The sequence below is a fragment of the Papaver somniferum genome, chromosome 2 (assembly GCF_003573695.1).
Source record: "Papaver somniferum cultivar HN1 chromosome 2, ASM357369v1, whole genome shotgun sequence".
NCBI classification, from domain to species: Eukaryota; Viridiplantae; Streptophyta; class Magnoliopsida; order Ranunculales; family Papaveraceae; genus Papaver; species Papaver somniferum.
This window is the reverse complement of record NC_039359.1, coordinates 42,900,467-42,906,750: the sequence shown is the minus strand read 5'-3', so window position 1 is coordinate 42,906,750 and position 6,284 is coordinate 42,900,467. Positions and strand designations below refer to the sequence as shown.

At 43.3% G+C, this 6,284-nt stretch overlaps 1 long non-coding RNA gene across 1 annotated transcript; it reads left to right on the top strand.

Annotated features, from left to right (window-relative positions):
- Nucleotides 1–3,876: 3,876 nt before the first annotated feature.
- LOC113353163 lies at nucleotides 3,877–4,605 on the top strand. The gene is made up of 2 exons (XR_003361114.1): nucleotides 3,877–4,208; nucleotides 4,287–4,605. It is a non-coding gene; the product is annotated as an uncharacterized LOC113353163 (long non-coding RNA).
- Nucleotides 4,606–6,284: the final 1,679 nt, after the last annotated feature.

Below are 6,284 nucleotides of genomic sequence, written 5' to 3'. Positions count from 1 at the left end.
GCTGCTTAGCCGTCTTCTGTGTCAGAGCATTAATTGCTACTTTTAACGAAGGTACCCAAGTAGCAGATTCTTCGCTTTTTCTGTGACCGCAGGATAACAAAAGCCGAAGGCATGCAGAAACCAAATGGCGTACCAACAAGCACACGACTAGCAATCACCAGAGGAAGATCCCAAAATCCGTCTCAAGCAAATCAAAGGAATGAAGCAGAGGACGGACAACGTGAAATAACAAGAAGAACAATTGCTAACAAATCACCTATTCCGACTAAAGGGATGGGGCAAACATCGGGAGCTCAACCACTTTACGATATGCCTTTACCAGAGCATCCCACCACTACAAAGGCACCTGCGACCAACGCAGGTTACCCAGAACCTTAACTCCTACGAGACAAGGGTTGGGAAACTTAACCCCAATTCAGATAGATCCAGATGCATCAATCATAGATGAAGGAGTAGAAAACTCTGAAGATCCAGCCGACAGCACCCCTCAAGGAGGTGGATCCCACAACGAAGATCAAATGGCTTCACAAATAGCAGCTTTGTTACTCCGTAACAAGGAGAACGAGGATGGAATACACGAAATGGCCCAAGAGAACCAGAACCTCAAAGGTATGCTAGACATACAGATCGAAGGTTCCCAAACTTACCCTCCACCAAAGAGGCGTGATAACGGAGCCATCTCAGGAAGACGAAGGGTGGATGTCAACCCACCAAAGGTCAATCAACCTAAGGGAACCAGGAGAGCGCACCACGATCCAGACGAGATGGACTCGACATACAAGCCCTCTCAATCATACTACGATGAAGCATTTTCCAAAGATGCTCACAATGTGAACATGGTTATGGAGAAAATGGAGAAAATGCGGAAGGAGATACAAGGCCTAAAAACTGGCCACGCAGGCGCAAGACTAGAAGAAGTGCTCCAAGAAGCAACCACGTCTCACTATCTTTTCGCATTTTAAGGGAACCCATCCCTCCGAAATTCCGGGTACCTACGTTCCAAGCATACAAAGGTACCTCAGATCCCGCAACCCACCTACAGTATTACACTCGTGTCCTTGCCCATTCGGAAAGAGATGAGGTAGTACTTTGTAGGTACTTCCCTACAAGCTTGACGAGATCAACACTAGCCTGGTATGACAACTTACCAGCAAACTCAATTGACTCCTTCGAGCAATTGTCTACGGTGTTTTTGGAGACATACATGTACAACAAATCAACAAAGGAAGGGTTAAATAGGTTATTTATTTTATCTATCGGACCCCGGGAGACGTTGATGCAGTACACAGACAGGTGGCAAAAGACGTGCCAAGCAATCAGCAAAGTCAATCCAGAAATTAGCATTAACTGCTATAAGTATGGACTTGATAGAACCTCATCCATCTTCGTGGAGCTTCACAACAAAGCCCTCGATTCCGAAGGCGAGCTCAGGGTTGTCCAAGACCGTTACATCAAACTCGAAGAAATCGAGAAGGACAACCCCATGGCACAAGCAAAGACGACAACAGCTCCGCAGCGAACCAACTCTCTGGAATCAATCCCGGAGATACCTAAGCGACAAAATAAAGTCGGGGGATGAACTAGCTCTCGAGACAAACGATCCCAATACAGAGACGGAAAAAAAGGCAAAGGAAGAGAAGAATTTATGGATAAAATCTACACGAAGCTAAATACAACTTTCTCTCACATCCTATGCAAGGAAGGAGCAAAGCCAGGCTTTCCTTACCCTAATACTAGGAGAAAGCAACCAGAAAAAACGAAGAAGGCCAAGGAGTATTGTGCATACCACCAATACTATGGGCATACAACTGATACGTGCTACCACTTACGCAATGTGATCCAAAGATTCATCGACGAAGGCAAATTCATGGAGTACGTACAACTACAACCAGCGGAAACTGAGGAGACCCCAAAGAAAAGGGTAGAACTACCTCAGGACGGCAAATACATCAACATGATCACCTTCTCCAACGGAGGACAAGAATAAATGCTCGAAGATATCCTCGAATTAGCTCGAAATAGAAAGAAGATAGAATCCCATGAGGTGTTGAAGCTAAGTGGACCACCTACTAGCACTTGGGAGGAATGGATGGCCACACCATTAACTTTCTCAACAAAGGACGTCAACCAGGAGGTTGAAATGCACAATGATCCATTAGTAATTACTCTTCCAATACACGAATGGAATGTTACGAAGGTCCTCGTTGATGGGGGCAGTCCGTTAAATGTGTTATTTTACGAACCTTACCTACGCATGGGTTTGAAAGCAGAGCAAATGGATTCTTCCACTTGCACAATATACGGTTTCAATGGAGCAGTCTCTAGACCAAAAGGGGAAATTGTCTTGCAGGTACATGCAGGACCTTTAGCAACCAATACATGGTTCTGCATAGTGGAAGCACCTTCGCCCTTCAATGTCAGCATGGGCAGGCTATGAGTCCATAGATTGCGAGGAACAACTTAGACATATCACCAATACCTACGCTTTCCCACACCTATGGGTGAAATGGAAATCAAAGGTGACCAGCTGTAGATGGGGAAAAACAGTTTGCTGGTTTTCTAGGAAAGTGGAGAGTCGAGCGTGCTGTCGAGACTCCTCAACCGAGCTAATTGTTGAACCTCACACAGATGCACCACTGCAAAGAGGGTGCTTAGATTCGGGAAATCAATCTGTATGACTTCAGCCTAAACCAAGACAACGACCGTTCCAGAGACAACGCACCAGGGTTCTCAGTTTGAGAGTTGGTGAAAGAACGATGATTAAATGCAGGTTTCATCATTTATTGAAATATTGCTGGATTCAGCGTTAGGTGAAAAACCTAGGTATGAGAGATGAGGACCGACCAAGAGAGCATGGGACCGGCTCTTGGTGGCCACAGGACCAGTTGCTGGTCATTTGAAGGGTTCTCCAGTTGGTTGGAGAGAGTTCGGGCCCAATATGAGCAATTGAACAAATTAGGTCAGAATTATGAAAACATGTGGGACCGGATTTGTGCAAGCCCTAGGAATGACTCCGGTCGGTCATGAAGGCATGCATGTGTTTCCGTGGTGTCCTTGTTTCCATACTGAGAGTTTCAGTATTTTCTGATGCGCGTTCGAGTAACATAGTGAATTTTCAGAAGAGTTTCATCTTGACTTAGAATTCTCGATTTTTGTTGGAATGAGAATGTTTGCTCAATTCATTAATATTTTGAAAATATTAAAATAAAAGTGTTTTAATATTTAAAATTGCCGTGAGAGGCTAGCCAGTCGTGCGACTATGTTGGCTTTTGGTTTTTCGTGATTTGAGCAATATTTGAGAAAATATGGAGAAATCATGAATTTTTCTCAAACCCAGGAGTTTCATGAATTGATGAAAATAATAATTATGCAAGATTAGGGTTTGCAAGTTGTGGGACCGACCATGGCTAGGGCATGGCCGGCCGGCTAGGTTGCCCGGTCCCGCACACCTTTTCATATTTTATTATTTTTCATGAATCCTTGAAGTTATGGAGAATCCGCGAGTTTTCGTTGAAACGGAGGAGTTTCGTGAGATTAGGGAATAATAATTATAAAAGGATAAGGATTGTGAGGTGTGGGACCGGCCACGGCTTAGGCATGGCCGGCCGGTTAGGTTGCCCGGTCCGCACACCTCTCCTTATTTTATAATAATATTATTTCGTGAATCCACCAAGTTATGGAGAATTCACGAGTTTTGCAAAAACAAGGAAAGTTGCTAAAACCAAGGAGTTTTCGTGAGTTCACGAAATAACAAAAAATAAGGAAAATAATGGGAGAGGTAGAGCTGGCAATCCGAGCCAAAACCCGCGGGTTGGCCCGTCCCGTCCCGTGAAAACTCGTGCCCGTCCCGGATCGTAACTACACAAGACGGGCGCAGGTTGTATAATTAGTGGCTTGTGAAGAAACGGGTTAACCCGTCCCGTCCCGTGCAACCCGCGGGTAACCCGGCTCGGTCCGCAACCACTGCCACTTAGGCTGCTGCGTGTCACACAATGACACAGTTATCTGTTACGTGTCATGTAACATGTTCGTTCCTCTTCATATAAAAGGAAAAAACCCTAGCTCGCCTTCCTTTTCTTTCTTCCTCTTTTTTTCTTCTTCCCTGACCCTGCTGCAGCGCTGCTGAGTCTCCTACTCTCCTGAGTAAACTTCACAGATTCACAGAAGTGACAGAAAAATTATTAGATTCATCTAAAGATCAAAGACAGGTAATCAGATTTTCTTATTTGTTTTCTTCTTTATATAAATTTTTTGATTAGCCTGCTTGAATAACAAATTGTTTGAAGTCTTGAAGAGAAATACAAGAGCGGATTGATTTTCTGGGCTCGTGAAGATCGGAGGAATACAACAACGAATTGATTTTCTGGGTTCGTGAAGAGTGAATTGATTTTCTGTTCGATTAATAATATGTAAGATGTTTCTTTTTCATTCGATTTGAGTTCAATCTTCAGTTTGACTTGTAATTTGACTTGTTCTTAGTAGATCTAGTTGGTTTGATTAAGGTTTTGAGATGTAATTTGGGTGGATTTGTTTGAATTTCACATGTTTTAGTTTATTGTATGATTGTAATTGGTGATGATTATATATACAAGTTCTGTTTGATTTGGTCATGTTGTTCAGTTTTTAGTTCAGATCCATGATTTACTTGTTCCAGGTATTCGTATTCAACAGTTTTGCTTGTGAAATTGAAATAATAGTAATGGTATGGCTTGGAATTGAATGAGCAGTTTAGAGTTTGCTTGTGAAATTGAGATGGCCTGAATGTGGCCGGAAATAGCCCAGAAATCGGTTTTTGGCGAGTTGACTCAACAAAAACCAGTTAACCCGTGAGCACCCGTGAACCCGCGAGTTTTATCCGGGACGGGTGCGGGTGGGATAAATGACCACCCGTGAAGAATTTCAACCCGCGAGCTCAGGCTTGTATTAACCCGTAACCCGCGGGTTGGTCACAAGCCAGACCCGTCCCGCCCGTTTGCCAGCTCTAGGGAGAGGCACGGGCCGACCATGGCTAGGGCACGACAGGTCGGCCCGGCCTTGGGCGCCTCTTATTATTTTATTAATATTCATTGTTTTCTCTTGTTTTGCGAAGGATTCCTCATTATTTCATATTTTTTGGACACTCGTTCGTGCATCCGGGTGCTCAGTCGTGCATCATCGTCGAGTACACTCGCACCATTTTTGTGGGGCTTACTCAGTGATGGTCCAGATGCCCGGTTATTGGGTATTTATTACTGATTTATGAAATTCAATGTAGAATAATTCATGAAACTGAGTAATAAGATGAGTAGTTATTTTATTATCAATCTATAAAATCAACATCGGATTGGACTATGGATTCAGAATAATAAAATGATAATTTCACCACCATCTCATGAAATCGCAGATTTGACCATAAAATCGGAGTAACGAAATAAGTGGTGATATTACCATTTCATGAGATCAGTCGTGGATTCGACCATGAAATCGGAGTAACATCTATTACCATTTCATGAGATCAGTCGTGGATTCGATCATGAAATCGGAGTAGTACATTTATCTATTACCATTTCGATCATGAAATTGGAGTAATGAGATAAGATAAATTATCTTCTAGGAATTCAGTGGTGAATATTACCTAGAATTTAATCTCTTGCATAAAGTCAGTAAATCAGCGAGTGTTGCTAATGTCCCGAATACGTTTTGCCTTTTCAACATTTAATGTATGGAGGACCGCCTGAGTCTATACACGGGTCTCTCTACATAGTCAGGAACAGTGAGTATCACCGTCATGAAGACGTTATTGCTATCAATCTTACGGAGAACTTCCCAATTACGTTATTCTACATAGTGGCTATGATGAAATGCCCGATGTCGAACGCCCCGGAGAAGCATTTCGAGCGACATATGCATCATACTTCGTAAAACACGAATCGTCACATGGATCTCTGAAGCCGTGTCAGAAACATGCACTATCATGATTTTACGGTTTTGACCTTTGTTGAAAATCCACCATCTACATTAAGTCCCCTGCTTAGTGAGGAACAGTCATGTTCCGCAGTAAGCATTAAATGGTGATTTTCAGTCGACGAGATCAGTGGTTAAACTCAGTCTACAAAGGTAGTTTCAGAATCCTCGATTTACCCCAATGATGTCATGTACGAGCAAATGCACAGATGAGAACCCTGATAGTAAGATAGAGCGTCATCCCGTGAGCGTGGAGAGATGAGGCACTGCTAATTTGACTGTTGAGAAGCCTAGTTATGGTCGGTTTAGGACATATGGGCCCAAGCCCAAAAAAGGAAACC